The following is an 18,242-nucleotide window of genomic DNA, read 5'->3' as shown; positions in this document are numbered from 1 at the left end:
GGTTTTTTTAATTAAAGATAAAATATTTTTATCTCTAGAGAAACATTTCGGCATTTTTAAAAATAGATATGTGCAAAGGGCAGTGTGACTCACTGAAAAGAAAGGTATAATATTGGTTACTATGCTTTCGAAAGTCACAATAAAAATCCTATGCCCTTTGTGGGTTATTGTTGTGAAGCAGGAAATCAGATATTGATTTACCAATATATATCCAAGGGAAACTTGGGGGGAATTCTCCATTGTATGGGTCAAATCCTGAGCTATCTTGTCTTGTGTTTAATCTTGAAAAACAATTTCTATTTATCTCTATATGTGTGTGTGTGTGTGTGTGTGTGTGCGCGCGCGTTGTCTTATTGTGCAGTGTATATATAGATATTCTTAACTATTATTTTCTTGTTGTACAAGGCCAAATCATTGTTGTAGAAAGGTGCAACGTACAAATTAGTACTAGCTACATATTAACTGTAAAACCCTTATATCAAAATAAAATCACCACATTAACCATAAACAGGCTAGTAGCAGTATGAGCATCAACAACACTGAAAGGATCATCCAAAAGATAAATATCAGAATCTTGATATAAGGCACGGGCAAGCTATCCGCTACTTCTAGCCACCGCTGAGATTGATACCTCTTTCTCCTATTTCAGTCAGATCGCCAAAGGGAAGATTTTGGAGGTCTTTATCCAGTGAAGAGTTGAAGATAACTTCCTGATATTTCTACTCGTCCATGGAACGTCCAAATAATATGTTGTTCCGTACTGTTCCAGTTTGAATCCATGCAGTCTGAGAAACATGTGCGACGGTGTCATAGACTTGCAACTGCAGTGGCAGGGTTGAAAACGTTAAGAAGGAGAATCCATCAATTTAAATGGTTGACAATGTTAAGGTAAGGGGATAAATAATTCATACTCACACTACCCCTCAACTTTGGTACTTCTCCGAGTATCGCAGCTAAAAGAATTGATTTTCCAGATCCAACTTCTCCACAAATTGCCAATTTTTGGCCATGCTTAACCTCTATATTTATGTTTCTCAATATGGGCTTTGATGAACTGGAATCCCAACTTAGTGTTGTAGAACTGATAAGAAGAGACAGGTCAGAATTCTGATGAAATACCATTACCCGCTCAACCACCCCATCCTGTAATTCGGCAGCCTCAAGAAAGTTGATGATACGACTTAATGAGACATTGGCTTGAATAATAACATTGATTACATCAGGAATTAGTCGAAGAGGTTCTTGAACGATGCACAAAGTGGCTATGAACGTGAAGACGTTGCTTGGAGTCAGAGGAATTTTAAGAAAATAGTAGGTTACAAACGTTGCAGTCGAAATCAAAACAGGAGATGACCAAAACAATAACTTATTGTAGGCTTTAATAAGTTGAACTACAGATAGCCATTTGAACTCTACCTTGTGCATCTTGTCAATACTTTCTTTGAAGCGTTCCTCCCATGCATGAAATTTCAGTACTTTCATATGCACCAGTGCTTCTATGGTAGCCCTTAACCGCTGATCCTGGGCTGACATGAGTTTAGTTTGAAACTTATGTTGTAACTTTCCCATTAGAGGGTTACAAAGCATGGTAATGATGATAACTACCGAGGCTGAAAGTGTGGCCCATCCAATTACATGGAAGAGGATGCTTAAAGCCAATATGAGTTGGAGTACTGTTTTCCAAGTCTGATGAAACCAGAAAGGAAATTCACCAATATGATAAGCATCTACAGCCATATAATTCATGATTTCTCCGGTTGTATGCACCTGTTTAGCAGCTAGCTTCATTGGTCAGCTGTATTTGTTTCTGATGGATTGCTGCAACAAGTGAAGAGCGCATCTGCAGACCAATCCGTCTAGTGCCAAAATAACATTGCCTTTGAGATATGGACGCTATGGTCTTGGCAATAAAGAGTGTTCCTACCAAAAAAATGATTCATATTTGAATGACTGTCTAACTTCTGAAACTCCAATAAAGGCATTCAAAACAAGTGGTCCAGAAGACACAGTAAATACATTGAGAAAAGCATAGAACCCAGTCCTTGCCATATTTTTCCAGTGACAACAAACCAAAGCCCAGAAAACTGATGGAGTGGCAGATGGGTTTTTCTGCTTTTCGCCTCAACAATTCTTCTGTAAATGTTGTATATATATTTTGTACTTGATCATCTACACACACAAGGAAAATCATCTTCTTCTAGAGGCTGCTTCTTTCCTTTGGACAAAAGATAATTCAACCACCAAAATGTCATCCTGCTGAAGAATCCTGCCTTGGCAAAAGGAGTCACATTGGAATTTAACTTCAACAGATCTTCCTCGGAAACCCTCTAGCTGGAGTTGAGATATCTGATCTTCCTTCAGAGGCCCTATAAAGATAGTGAGTTGACATTTTAAGTGAGATGATATTTAAGGACTAATTCCAAAATGCAACAGTACTTGGTAGAAGATTGAAATGGGCTAGGGCTATTAGTATCTATATATGATTTGTGAATTTTTTGATCATTCTCTATTGGTCTACATATTTTATGAGTGATTTTAATATTTGTAACAACATTCTTCGATTGTTCTTGCAGAGAGAAATCCTTTGAAAAAATACACAAATGGCCATCACTTATCATCACCTCAATGCAGAAAATTTAGTTACGATGAGGTCAAGGAAATAATTGGTGGCTTTGGAAGGAAAATTGGTAGAGGAGGATTTGGGCCTGTCCGTCTGCAAAATGGGCTTGAGGAGGCTGTCAAAGTACTGTTAGAGTCATCAAAACAAGGAGACAAGGTATTCTCAAGAGAGGTATGTATGGTTGCTTAATTGATCAGTGTTTCACATTTTCCTATATAAAGAAGAAATGTTTTTTAATTAAAGATAAAATATTTTTATCTCTAGAGAAACATTTCAGCATTTTTAAAAATAGATATGTGCAAAGGGCAGTGTGACTCATTGAAAAGAAAGGTATAATATTGGTTACTATGCTTTCGAAAGTCACAATAAAAGTCCTATGCCCTTTGTGGGTTATTGTTGTGAAGCAGGAAATCAGATATTGATTTACCAGTATATATCCAAGGGAAACTTGGGGGGAATTCTCCATGGTATGGGTCAAATCCTGGGCTATCTTGTCTTGTGTTTAATCTTGAAAAACAATTTCAATTTATCTATATATATATGTGTTGTCTTATTGTGCAGTGTATGTGTGTATATATATATATATATATATATATATATTCTTAACTATTATTTTCTTGTTGTACAAGGCCAAATGCTTTACAGCAGTTGGTTGACTGGAAAACAAGGCTTGACATTGCATTGAATGCAACTTCTTAACTATTATTTTCTTGCGGTATAGGGCCAAATGCTTTACAACAGTTGGCTTACTAGAAAACAAGGCTTGACATTGCATTGAATGCAGCTCAAGGTGAGTGTCTTTCCCTCTTGAAAAAACCATGAATTTAGACTTTGTCAATGTCTCTGTAAAAATAATAATTAGGGCTAGAATACTTGCATAATGGTTGCAAACCTATCATAATTCACAAAGATATCAAAACTACTAATATTATTTTAAGTGAACGGATGGAAGCAAAACTATCAGACTTTGGGCTATCTAGGTTTGGCCCCTCAAGCAAAGGAACCCATGTCTCAACAGATGTGAAGGGCACATTCGGCTACCTTGATCCTGAATATTACACATTTCCCATTCAATTTTTCTCTCTATTGTTTCATTCAATTTATTTGGAACTTAAAATCAAAAGAGAAAATGGATTCTTTGATTTCATAGTGCCGTTGTTTTGAACAGATATGCCACTACGCACAATTTGACAAAGAACAGTGATGTATATAGCTTTGGAGTTGTGACTTTTGAGATAATATCTGGGAGAGAACTAGTGGATACAAATGTTTCTAGTGAAAACAGTCATATCGTCTCGTGGGTAAGCTTCGTTAATGCAACTATATTTGTATTTGTGGGTATGAATTTATTGGAGCATTAGAATTCTAATGCTGCGATGGATCTGAATTTGTGTGCAGCGAAGATTCATGATTCACGATGGATCTGAATTTGTGTGCAGCGAAGATTCATGATTCGCGAAGGAAATATTGAAGGCATTTTAGATAAAAGGGTACTTTTTGTGACAAGTCCTTTCTCCATTAAAAAAAAACAGTAATCTTGATGATGGATCCCCTTACATCCATATCTTTCTGGTAAAAAATATTAGCATTCCTCGTATGCCAAATGCGGCATAATATGTAGAAGGGGAGAGATTTGAATACCTTGTTCTTTGCAAACCATTGTGACTGGAAAGCACTGATAGAGGACTAATTCCAAAATGCATTGAGATGAAGTATGTGAACGACTTTGTTCTGGAGGCCCTATAAATATAGTGGATGACATTTTAAGTGAGATGATATTTTAAGGAGGTTCAAAACTTTTGTAAAATTTTGGCTTTCCAATAGAGAAGTGATGTGCATTGTTGATGTATTATTGCTTTGCTGAAGATTAATACAAGTTTTTGGTGATTCTGGCTCACCTTAGTTTGTAGTGTATGTTCTTGCTATACTGATTTCATATGTTTTCCATTTTCCTCTCAGATTATATCATAAATAGCTTTTGGATGTTTTTCTCATGAATGTATGGATTTGTTGAAGTCAGATATTGATGTATAACGCCTATATGGACATGGAAATTAAATCCTTAAAGTGCACACTATGTATCTTTGCATCTTATCCTCCATCTCATCCTCCATATCTGCTTAATCTGCTTCACTCTGATTTTTGCTACATAGGATTCTTAAAGATAATCCTCCTTGTTGAACTCTTCTATCCAATATACTACAATCTCTTACTAAACTGCAGACCCAGGTGATGAAGGTCGATGTATATTTGCATTGATGTTTCGGTGAGTCGATTTTTCATCTTAATTTTATGTGTTTCCTCCGGAAGAGGGTTCTGAATCACCTATATTCTGTGAGAGATTTGAATACCTTGTTCTTTGCAAACCATTGTGAAAGCACTGATAGAGGACTAATTCCAAAATGCAATAGTACCTGGTAGAAGATTGAAACGGGCTAGGGCTAGGGCTGTTGGTATGTATATATGATTTGTGTATTTTTTTATCATTCTCTATTGGTCTACATATTTTGTGAGTGATTTTAATATTTGTAACAACATTCTTCGATTGTTCTTGTAGAGAGAAATCCATTGAAAAAAGCCACAAAGGGCCATGACTTATCATCACCTCAATGCAGAAAATTTAGTTATGATGAGGTCAAGGAAATAACTGGTGGCTTTGGAAGGCAAATTGGCAGAGGAGGTTTTGGGCCTATATTCTATGGCCATCTGCAAATATTAATTATTATTTTCAATGACCATTTACATCCATTATAATCTACTATTTGTAATTTTATTATTGAAACTTAACAAACATCTTATAAGATCAAGAGCCCATCTTTGTTACAAGTATTATACTATCTATAAGTTTCAAATAATGTAAATCATTTAGCTTCATCTTCCACCTTTGCATGCAATTTTCTTTATTAATTCTTATTTTCAATGACCATTTATTTTATGCCTTACGGCGTTTCCTTTGCAACATCTGGTGCAAATGCTAGTATAAATAATGATATTATTATAAGTGGTCGATTGTTTTATTTTTGCAAGTTGATTAGCATATAAATGATAAAAAATGATGTTTATTTCGATGTATCAACCGCACTTCTTAACAATCATATATATATATATATATATATTCGGGGGCAGGCCCGCTGAAGAAGCTATATATTGACAAATATTTACAATCTGCACATAGTACAATCATCATCGGCCATAGCCCTGCAAACCGACCACCCCCACCTTTACATCATGCACTCACGTGCAACTTAACGATGATAGTTACTAATATGATAGTGCTAATTACATAAATAATAAATATTAAACAAAAATTGTAAAGATAATAGGTTAATCTACACAAAATCTCATACTTCCATGTTTATATCAGATGAAAAATATTCATCTCTGTATAAATTTGAACTATCAATTTAATAAAAAAATAAATTCTCCAATTCCAATTCCAATTCCAATATAGATCAAGCCTATAAGCCTGTAATTAAACAAATTTCAATCCTTTTGAAATTTAACATAAACATATAATTTCCTTAACATGATTATAGGTTATATTTATTTTAAGTTTTTTAAAGATCGCAAAATATTTCATCCCATCTTTTTGGTGATTGTAATAAATTCAACCTATGCAGGTATGAAGTAAGTTCTATTGATATTTTCAATTCGAAATAAGGCCATGCGTGATTAAAATCCCACATAAACTAGCTATGCGTTAAAACTAAAAAGTCCATATTAACCTGTGGAGATGGATTTTGGGCCTATTGAAAATAATGCACTACTAGAATGAACATATTATCGGCTATATCCCTTACGTTTAACTTTTACTCAACTTATCAATTATTTTTAATGTCAATGACGGTATAAACAAGACCTGCATGCAGGGGTAGTCCCTGCAGATTCTGTTTTTTTTTTTTTAAATTGATTGCTTACAAAACGACATATTCTGAAGCATGCTCTAAAACTCCTTAGTCAAAACATAGCCTACTCTAAAACTCCTTAGTCAAAACATAGCCGCTTCCACCAATGAATGATTATATTTCTAAAGATAGTTCTTTAGATCAAATGCATCGAAACGGCGGCTCAATGCCGAATCAACCGGTTGGGAGGCACAATGAAATCCCACCCTATCCCATTTATCGGTCGTATGCTTTCCAACACTTTCTCTGCAGAAATAATTAATATATGTAAAGGAACTGAGGTGAGCTTGCATGCTTCCACTCTCCACAACTGTTTATGTAAAGGAACTGGAGTAAAGCTGTTTAATATTCATTTCTTTTAATATATGTAAATAAAAAATAAATAAATAAATATAATAATTAATAAATCATTTTAAATGAAATAATTTAAAATAAAATATAAAAGGAACTGCCAAGTGGGCTTGCATGCACCCACTCTCCACAACTGTGTTTTCAACCACACCATGTTTTCTTAATTGCTTCTGTATGCCTCCATTGTTGCACAGTTGTTGCCCAGATGTAAATATGCATGTTTCCACTATGCCAATCTGCGACATCATGAAGAGTAGCACAAAGAAAATACGAAGAAGCTGAGATAAAATAACAATGGGTTGTTTTGAACGCAAGGAAACAAAGTATACAATGGCACTGAAATGGTTGCATTATGTAATTTTATTTGAGGAAAATATCTCCCCTCTAATCGTGGTTCCAAAAAGTTAAGCGACAAAGCCTCAATCTACAGTATGAGATCAGGCTTGGCAGCAGATTTCTTACTTTTCTTGAAGAGGCAGCCTAATTCCAAAATGTTAAGCGACAAAGCCTCAATCTACAGTATCAGATCAGGCTTGGCAACAGATTTCTTATTTTTCTTGAAGAGGCAACCTGAAATAGTTAATACGGTTCAATAGTAAGTATCCCATTTCTCTCTTGAGCTTTTTCCTTTATTGTTTCTCGACAATAAAAGAATGTTATAAGCTACTTGTTTTTAAGAGTCCAATACAGCCGTACCAACCATACCGGTTTTTCTTACATCATGACTATATATAGTTGCTAAGTTCAAGTATCTGAAATCGAGAGTATTTCTTATAAAATGTGTATATTGAATAGTTGTGTGGTGTAGAAGTATAGTATCAATTATTAATTATTTGCTTTCTGAAACAAGAATAGTTGTGTGGTGTAGAAGTATAGTATCAATTATTAATTATTTGCTTTCTGAAACAAGGAATCAGATCAAATATTGTTGGCACTGGGACTAAAGGAAAATAAAATGCGAAACATCATGCAATATATTTTTCTAAGAGAAGACAGTGAGATGAAAAAGAGGGCAACCTATGTATAAAAAAAGGTGAGCGACATTCATGGTTTCTCTGAAAAAACCAACCTAATCAAGCTTGCAAATCTAAGAGAGACATATCTCGGACATTACCTATTCTATTTTAACGGTGAGTAGGCTGCCTAAACTAATCAATATTGTGCTCACCTTTAAGTCGCTGGATAAGCCTCAAGTTACGAAATCTCTTGTAACCCTGGCTCAGAGACTAACCTCGTTCCGAGAGTATTTGTTAAAAATGGACGTCTAGACATGCTCATTTTTTAAAAAGTTTAGTTATCGTCAAATTGTTTGGATAAATTCAGAAAAGGAGGAAATACTAACAAATACATTGTGAAATTTCAAGGGATGGAAGAAGGCAACCTACTTGTTGCCTGTAAACTCGTAAATCTTGTCGGTTTCAGAGAAAATGAACAAAAAGCTTGACCAATTTCTTTAGCAGTCCCCTCTTGCGTTTGGAGAAGGAATCATGTTTACTATTAGGGTTTTGGATGTGTTTCAACTCCAACTTTTCCATTTTGAATAGTCTGTAGAATAGAGAAATATATGTCCAATAGTTCAGAGTAATTTGTCTTATCTTCATAGCCAGAACTATATTTATGGTCTAATTTCCCATTTTGGATAGTTTGGAGAACAGAGAAATATATGTGCAACAGTTCTCGAGTAAGCTGTCCCGAAAACTAGATTTAAACTAGATTTGTCTAATTTCATGGCTTTTTTAGTTACGGACTAAGAAAACAAAAACAAAGGAAGAAAATTTTAAGGATAACAAAAACAAAGGAAGACAATTTTAAGGATTGAAAATGTTAAAGAAGTTTTAGAAATTGGTGAATTTCACTAATTCCTAATATCCCCCTAATATCCCTAATATTCCTAAAATGCAATATTACTAAAATGCAAACTATAAAATGCAAACTATAAAATGCAAACTATAAACATGTTTAATGTATTTGTAAAATTATTCAAATTTATAATGATTTTGGATATACCTAAGAAAATTTAGACATTGGTGAATCTCACTAATCCCTAATATGCAAACTATTAAAATATGCAAACTATAAAATATGCAAACTATAAAATGTTTAATGATGTATTTGTAAAATTATTCAAATTTATAATATGCAAATTATTAAAATATGCAAACTATAAAATATGCAAACTATAAAATGTTTAATGATGTATTTGTAAAATTATTCAAATTTATAATGATTTTGGATATAGTCTCTATATAATGTTAGAGATGTTCGCAATTTTTAAGGTAAAGTCATGGAATATATTTCGTTATATATTTTGTCGAAACTCAGGGAAAATGGAAAGTTAGTCCACTGGACAAAGATTAGCTCCTTAAAAGATTAGCTCCTTAAATTAATTTTTCATGATTGAAAGCCCCTTAAAATTTAACCCCTTAAATTTTAAGTTAAATTTTAAGGCCCTTAAATTTTCCCTGATTGAAAACCCCTGTTATTTTCCATGATTGAAAACCCCTGTTATGACCCAGCAGGACAGCTGTCCTGCTAGACGAAAATATATGAAGTTATGTGCTTCCAAACACAAATTGGGGTTTGAGGAAAAAGGTGGTCCTACAAAAGGTGTCATATTTCGGTCAAATGTTTCTAGCTCTAGAAGAACGAGAGGCCATGCAATCTGGATTTGAACTAATTGAAGGTAAAGTTGGGAGCTATGGTTCTGGCCATACACCTAACATCCAATTTAACCATTCGGTTGACCTGCAGGGCTCCATTGCCTTATATTTTCCTGTGTCTCACAAGTAACTCAAAGGAAGAAATAAATACTAGTACAAAAGAACAAATAAATACTAGTACATTTTAGTGTTTTTCGTGTATTTGGGTATTTTGAAACAAACCTGACCTGTGGATGACCTCTAGGACTGGGTGTGAGCTATGCTCCTCCTCATCCTATACCTGCTTAGGTCTACAACAGGTCATGTACCTGCTTCTGTCTACCAACATGGGCATGGACGTGGGCAACGCTCTAGATATTTTGAAACAAACCTGACCTTTGCATGACCTCTGGGCCTGGACATGAGCTACGCTCCTCCTCCTGTCCCTGCCTCTGGGCCTGGGCATGAGCTACGCTCCTCCTCCTCTTGTCCCTGCTTAGGTCTACAGTAGGTGGCGTACCTTCTTCTATTTACCACCATGGGCGTGGGTGTCAGCGACCTTCCTCCTCCTCCTATACCTGCTTCTATGTACGAGCAGGTCATGTACCTTCTTCTGTCTACCAGCATCGACATTATATCTACTAGCATGGACATGGGTGACGTGCCTCTTCCTCCTGTATATGCTTTTGTCTACCAACAAGTCTGGTACCTTGCCCATCCATCCCATTAAAACAAAAAAAAAATAAGTATACACTTAGAGGACTGTGAAGAAGCCACACGTCCATCACTACATGTGGAGAACCCTACACGCAGAGGTAGAGGATTTTCGTGGCATCAAAGGAAAACGATTATGGTGGCATCGATTCATTGATGCACAACATTAAACAAAGACTTTGCCTAAATATTTTAGGCACAACATTAAACAATGACTTTGGATAAATAAGTGAGGCGCAAACATTAAACAATGACTTTGGATGAATAAGCGAGGCACTTTAAATAAATAAATAATTGAGGCCTGCAATAAGAGGTCCTTTTTTCGGCATAAGAGGTCTTTTTTTTCGGCCAAAAACTTTGCTTAAATTTTATATGGATAACTATTAGCACCGTAAAACTTTGCATAAACAATGATAATGCTTAAAAAACATGGTCAACAATTAAATTAATGCTAAGTCAAGGATGACAAGGAATGAAGGACATGTAGCATTGTACAACTACCTCTTCTGTATTCCATAATTATATGTAAAATTCTCATTGATCTCCCATCATTTGAAAATTTTAAAATAAAGGAGGACAAGAAATGAAGGACGTGTAGCATTGTACAACTATCTTTTCTGTATTTCATAATTACCTCTTCTGTATTTCAGAATTATATAATTATATGTAAAATTATTATTATCAAAGAGGCTTGGGAAATATAAAAAAAATTCAATAATTGAAATAGAGACAATGGTGGGAATATTAGCATAAGTTGGGTCTATGTCATGTCCTCCTAGTTTGTAGTGTTTGAAGTTCCTATTTGAGAATTGTTTAATTTTTTTTAGGGTTTGACATTTGTATTTAAGAATTTTTTTCTTTTTATATCTGTGTAGGTATTTTTATTTAATATTAACATTCTTTTGATTGGTTTTCTCAACATTAAAAAAAAAAATGTCTTATTCTTTTTTTAGTAGTTTTATCATCTAGTTCTTTCTTAAGATCTTTGAGTATTTTATGTTAGTCTTTATTGGTTCTTCTTGGCTCCTTTTGTTGATTGTAGGACCTTAGACCCTTATTCTTTGGCTGAACCTAATTCATTATCCCTTCCATTTTCGGTTTGATTTTCCTTATTTTCAACATGTGAATATTTTAGTTTCCATTAATTATTATTTTTGTTATAGGGCCTTGACTTGTCTTTATATATATTTCTTGTCTTCGATCCCTGTTTGTAGTTTGACTTTGATTGTCTATTTCTTGTTAATATTTATATTTTTCGATCTTTTCTTATTTAATATTATTTGATCTTAATAATTATTATAAATTAAATATTATTGTTCATAAAGTAGCCCTTATTATAGTAATTTTTCCTCCTATGTGATTTCTACCTAAAAGACTCTTCTTAATATAATATGGATCACAAAATCCTAAATTCAGAAATCATAATGTGTTAATTACAATACTACCTTAAGATTTTATTGCCTTTTAAAATACTTTATTCTCCCTCCCCACTCCAAGTAACTCGCATTTCCCCATATGTAATTTCATTAGAAGGAAATGCATGTGTGAATCATAGTTTGAATGAAGTGAAATTAAGGGAGAAACCTCATATATAATAACATTAGGTAATATAACATATTGCAAAATGTAGATTCCCATTATGTTATCCCCTCGATTTTCTTTTTTCCTTTAAATATTAGTAAATTTCACAATATATTCTTCCTGTTATCATCCTCTTTTCTCAATGTTTGGGAAAATTTTAAGCATTCGTGTTTATCTAATCCTTTAGAAAAAAAAAAAAAAAATTCCTTAAATGATAACCTGAAAATTTTTGGTCATATTTTTTATAACGTATCAAATGTGTAAGGACATTATATAGTTTCTAAATGTTTTTTGCAAATTTTAAAGTAATATACTTTTATCTTATAGTGTTTCCCATAAGGTACTATTATCTCATATATTCCACCTCAATAACTACTAGATGTTTGATAGATATTATAATCAATTTCTATAAGATTATACATAAAATTATAATACTTATAGGCTCATTCTATCCCCATACATGCACTGAGTGGTGAATGTATACAATTTGATACATTATGGCCTTTCCATGTTGGATCAAGAAGATGAACATGTCTTTCCTTTTGTATAGGATTTGGCACTAGATGCAAAAATATAATTAATAGACTATAGAAGTTTTTGGAAGATGTCAAGTAATACAAGATAGGGGCAAAAAGTCCTTTTGAAAATTGGGTTGAAAGGACAACTCACATGTTAGTATAAGTGGTGCTCCAAGGTGAAGGTAGAGGAAAAGTATCCTCACCTAATTCAGTCAATGATTTTGGGGACCATCAACCTCAAAAAATGGAGATTTGTGATCCATATTGGATAAATCTATTTTTTTCATCCATCTCAATCCTTTTAGAGTGTAAAAGTTTGAGGAATAAGATTGGAGAGTCATCTTTAGTTGTATTCTCAATTTGGAAAAATTAAGGTGAAAATATTTAGTAGCTACTTTTTGGCCTTAAATGACTAGTTTTGTTTGTCCCAACCCTACTATATTCCTTTATTACATAATCTACATATGAATACTTTTCCAGTGGTGCAGGAATCATCTCTTTCAAAGCTCATATAAGAAATTTATGCCTCTTGAAAGCACCAAAATTGCCCACCATAACTTGAGAGGATGCCACATCAACCCCCTATTACTCATGGAAAAGTGGCTAGCCATGTGGAAAATATGAAGAAGACTATAGAACGGTCTAGTTGTAAGTCATATTGAGGTTGAATGACTCAAATTTAACCCCAATTTGGCTATCAGGTTGTGTTATAATTGGGCCATTACTAGGAAAATGGGTTCCATTCTATTTGAGTGGATTTTCTTCCATAGACAAACATAGTAGCTCAGAGTGGGCAGAAAGAGAGAAAATAGAGGGTTTGTGTAACATACCAACCCATGAAATATGGGTCTCACTCCTTTTTACTTGCACTAACTTTCATATGGATTAAGAGGGAGTAGAGCAACCTCACCTCCCAATTGGGCTTTCTCTAGAGTGTGCTTCCTAGATTATATCTTCTGTGATTATAGTTGCTTGAGTGATCTTATTTTTGTTTTTTCTCTATTTTCTACATTATATATATATATATATATATATATATATATATATATATATATATATATATATATATATATATATATATATATATTACATGCACGAAAATAGTAAATTAATAAACTTTAGAGATCTAAGGAAAATAACCCTCATATTATAGATTTAAAAATTTGAGTATTATTTTATAATATCTATTGTGATGAACTGTTTAGTGGAATACCTGTGATAGCTTATGGATCACATTGGAACCTAGAAAATTATGAATTATGATGACATCAAAGGAATACAATGGAAGAACCATGTGTATGGCACATGTCATCAAATGATGTCATGATGATGTTAGTTTATGGTGTGGCAACTTCATTTGTATGACATGTGATCTGAAACGGATACTAAATCAAGAAGAAAAGGTATTACAGACTCATGTGCAGGAAAATGTCAATATTACTTAATGCAACGGATCAAAAAGATTGCAAATAATATATAGAATTAACAATCAGAAAACATAACAGACACGCTCATCAACACAACAAATAATCAAGGAGTTCACCAGAATTCCTGGCTACGTCTCTTGGTCCAGCTTTCAGTTTCGACCTCTATATTATGTCTTCAAGAATAGAGTTTACAGGTTTGAGCTCAATCAGAGCCATAACACAACAAACAATGATATTACACAGGGATTTCAATCAAAAACCTTGAGTCTAAATAGTGTACAGACTCTCCCTCTTAGTGCGTATGATCAACTATTCGTAGCTATGTGTTTTCTCTGACTCACTGCCTCCCATCTGTCTCTGACCTCCTACTCTCTGTGCTGCCATTGAATGGTTTTTAAGCCTATCAGCGCTATTGGTTCAATCCCCTTCTTGGGCTCTCCAGCTCTCGGCGCTGTCCCTTCATCTCCGTGTTGAGTGTTTAAACAATCATTGAAAAAATTCTTAAGGCATTAAGGCCACCTATTTACAAACGAAAGGACCAGGCGCAGGTGAAAATCCCTGAGAACACACTTTTCCATTTACATATGGAATACATAGAAATACACTGAAATAGTGGAAAATCTAACTGAAACGCCAAAGCTAGACTTCAAATGATATAAAGTCTGCCCTATAATCCTCTCGGGTCTACCTTGATCGCAATCGCAAGTCGCATTGGCTACGGGTCATAATCCCTTTGTATTCCACAATGTTGATCTGCCTTCAATTCGACAGTTCACTATCTATTCCGTGACCGCTAATCCAACGGCTAACAGCCATTTCGGGTGGCCCACTTGCATAGGGAAAACCCACCTGAAATGAGTGGTTTTCTCCCTCCTGCGCCATGCTATGTGTCGGCCAGTGTATGGAATCGAGTGAAGCCCTTCCAATACCACTTACCACCTGTAGCCTGCTTGAATTACCATTTACCATGGAACTCAAATCCTTCATTTTTTAATTCATAACTCCTTCGGGTCCACTGAAATCCTTTCGCCTATTTTAAGTCCTCCCTTTAGGAATCTACGATGAGATATTTGTAATTTTTGTTGTTGATCTGTGCACTTAATTAATGGTCCACATTAAGTCACCGATCGCAGTCGCATTTCCCTTAGGGCCGCCTCTGATATACTCCGCTGGCCTCTCCTGATGCGATATCCCGATTTAATCTAGGTCGTTGATATGTTCAATCCAATGGCTCCTGTGCAATGAGACTTTATGCTCCGCTTCACTCTGTTTTCCGCCATTCCTTAGTGTTTTCCTCTGCAATCTCTATTTTCTAATAGTTTAATATATATGGAGACTTACATTTTTAGAGGGTTTAAGATCCATTTTGGATCACGCCTTCCCACTGAAAAGCTTTTGGATCACCAAAAGTTGGTTTTATCATTCGAGCAAGTGAGTATACTCCTCCTTCACCTGTCTAACTTCTATCAATCATGCTTTGCTTGGATTTGAACCTTTGAGTCCCATTCTCAGGTACCCAACATTCCCTTGATGCATAGTTGTTACCTTCCTGCCCAGAACTGTGTCCTCCTATAACTCCTTGAGATACTCGGGCAACAAATCCCCATTAGAAGGAAACTGACTTTTCTCTTCAGGATCTTAAATCAATGAAGGTTCATAAAATCTAAAGTTTTATACATTAACAACTGAATAGATCTGCATAAAAGCTGGTAAATCAAGGAAAAAATCATTTTCACCAATTTTATCAACTATCTTGAAAGGTCCATATCTTATTGGTTTTAGCTTCTTACCTTCACCTTGCATTCTGTATTTGCTGCTGTACAACTAGACTTGATCACCAACTTGAAAACTATGTTCAGCTCGATACTTGTCATGTCTTGTCTTGTACTTTGCTTGACATATTTCCAGTTGTTCCTATACTTCCTGGTGAATTTCCTGGATTTGTTCAATGAAGTTGGTTGCTTTGTCCACATCACTGTGTCCATCAACTGCTATGTCTTTTACCAAAGACAAAATCCAAGGGAGACTTTGGTATAAAAATAAAACAAGTCTGAAAAGGAGATCTCTGAGTAGAAGAGTACTTGGCACGGTTGTAAGCATGCTGCACATAACACAAATTCCCATCCGAAAGCTTGCGATGCTTGCTGCAATAGCCTCTAAAAAACTGGATCAATTTCCTGTTGACCACTTCTGTCTGACCATTTTTTTGTGGATGAAATGTTGTGCTTTTCTTTAATCTGGTGTCCATTAACTCCCATAGATTTGACCAAAACTTCCCAACAAATCGAGAATCTCGATCATATACAATATAAGTGGGTAAACCAAAATGAACCCATACATTCTGAAAGAACAAAATTGTTGTTTGTTCAGCTATAACCTGCTTGTTACATGGTATCAAAATACACATTTTACTAAACCTATCCACAAAAACATACAAATAATCATGACCTTTCCTAGATTTTGGCAATCCCCCAACAAAATCCATGGAAACACTTTCCCAAGGACGAGAAGGAATTGGAAGTGGAGTGTGCAATCCTAATTTCCTATTATTGGGCTTGCTTGTAGCACACATTGTACATCCTTTGATATATCTAGAAATTGTCTCATGCATTCTTGGCCAATAAGAGAACCTTTGCAATTATGCAACTGTTTCACTTGCACCAAAATGACCTGATATGAGAGAAGTATGTGCTTCTCGGATTATGTTAACTCTTTCAGTTTGTGGAATGCATAACTTTTCCAATTGATATAAGAGTTTGTCCTTTACATAATAATCCAATTCTTATATTGGATTTCCATGACTTAAAGTTGCATATACATCTTTAAAATCTACATCCTGAGCATATTGTTTAATGTAACTTTCATGCATTACTGAGTTATGCTTAAGTATACTAGATGCATTTATGATTGGTCTTGATAACATGTCTGCAACCTTATTGTGTATTCCCTTCTTATATCTGATGACAAGATGAAATTGTTGTAGAAAACCCATCCACCTATAATGTCTTGATTGCTGCAATTTAGTTTGTGAGGGAAAATATTGAAGTGGTTGATGATATGTATGTATGATTGTTTCTTTACCCATTAGGTAATGTTTCCACTTTTTTACACTTTTTACTAATGCAAACAATTCTTTATCATATGTGGGATAATTAACTATTGTAGAAATAAATGTCTCAGAATGATAGCATATGGGTTTTTTGTGTTGCATCAACACTGCCCCCATGGCATAGTCACTGGCATCTGTCTCAATCTCAAATGGATGTTGAAGATCTGGCAGTGCTAGTATTGGTGATGAACTGATTTTTTTCTTTAAGGTGTCAAAGGCTTTCTATTTTTTGCCTCCCCACTTAAACACCTATTTTAATCCTGTTAGAACATGTAATGGAGTTGCAATCAAAGAAAATTTGGCAATAAACTTTCTCGAGTATTGTGCTGCCCCTAGGAAACTCCTAACCTCTGTAGGAGATTTGAGTTTAGGTTAGTTCACAATGACTTCAACCTTAGAGGGATCTATCTTCAATTCACCACCCCCTACAATATAACCCAAATAATTTAAATAAGTTCTGTGAAATTCACATTTTGATAGTTTTACATAGAGATTTTCTCTTTTTAAAACATCTAAAGTCTACTTCACATGCTTTACATGGTCTTCCCATGTCTTACTAAAAACAAGAATGTCATCTAAATAAATAATTACAAAGTCATCAACAAATGGTCTGAGTACATCATTCATAACTCTCATAAATGTAGCAAGAGCATTAGTTAAGAAAAAAGGCATAACCAACCATTCATAAAGTCCTTTCTTTGTCTTGAAAGTAGTCTTCCATGCATCCTGTTTTGCAACTCTAACCTGATGATAACCACTTCGCAAGTCTAACTTAGAAAAGTAAACTGCTTCTTTCAATTGATCTAATAAATCATCAATACGAGGAAGAGGATAACGATTCTTTATCGTTAATTTATTTAGTGCTCTATAATTAATGCACATTCTCCATGAACCATCTTTCTTTCTCACCAGCATGATTGGAGATCCACATGGTGATGTGCTTGGTCGTATAAACCCTTTATTGAGCAACTCTTGTACCTGTTTCTTTATCTTTGCATTCTCTAAATATGATAACCTGTACATTCCAATGTTAGGTAATGGAGCATCATGCTATACATCAATATCATGTACTATTTCTCACCTGGGTGGCAGACCTTTAGGTTCTTGAAATAGAACATCATACTCTGAAACAACTTTAACTAAATCAACTTTCTGTTTAGAATCATAGCCTTCAAATGCATTGGAGTTTTTAGGATCCTTTGCCTTTACAACCATTAGTAAAAATTGCTTACATGAATTCACAGTTCTTTTCATCTACCCTGAGTTTCTAAGAGAATAGTTACCTTTGAGTTTATGAGCTCTTACAATGTATTATATTCCATTTTTAGTGAGTTGATACTTATTCTCAGCTCTATAGAAAATAGTTTTCCTATCATAC

General features: G+C 34.5%; 1 pseudogene; it reads right to left on the bottom strand.

The window, feature by feature from the left end:
- Positions 1 to 478: 478 nt before the first annotated feature.
- Positions 479 to 2,608, bottom strand: LOC149169699 (ABC transporter C family member 10 pseudogene; annotated as a pseudogene).
- Between the last annotated feature and the right edge of the window lie 15,634 nt (positions 2,609 to 18,242).

This window comes from Pinus tabuliformis, chromosome 4_2 (assembly GCF_031772625.1).
Source record: "Pinus tabuliformis cultivar Carrire ecotype Pingquan chromosome 4_2, CPIR1, whole genome shotgun sequence".
Taxonomy (NCBI): Eukaryota; Viridiplantae; Streptophyta; class Pinopsida; order Pinales; family Pinaceae; genus Pinus; species Pinus tabuliformis.
This window is presented reverse-complemented; position numbering and strand designations above follow the sequence as displayed.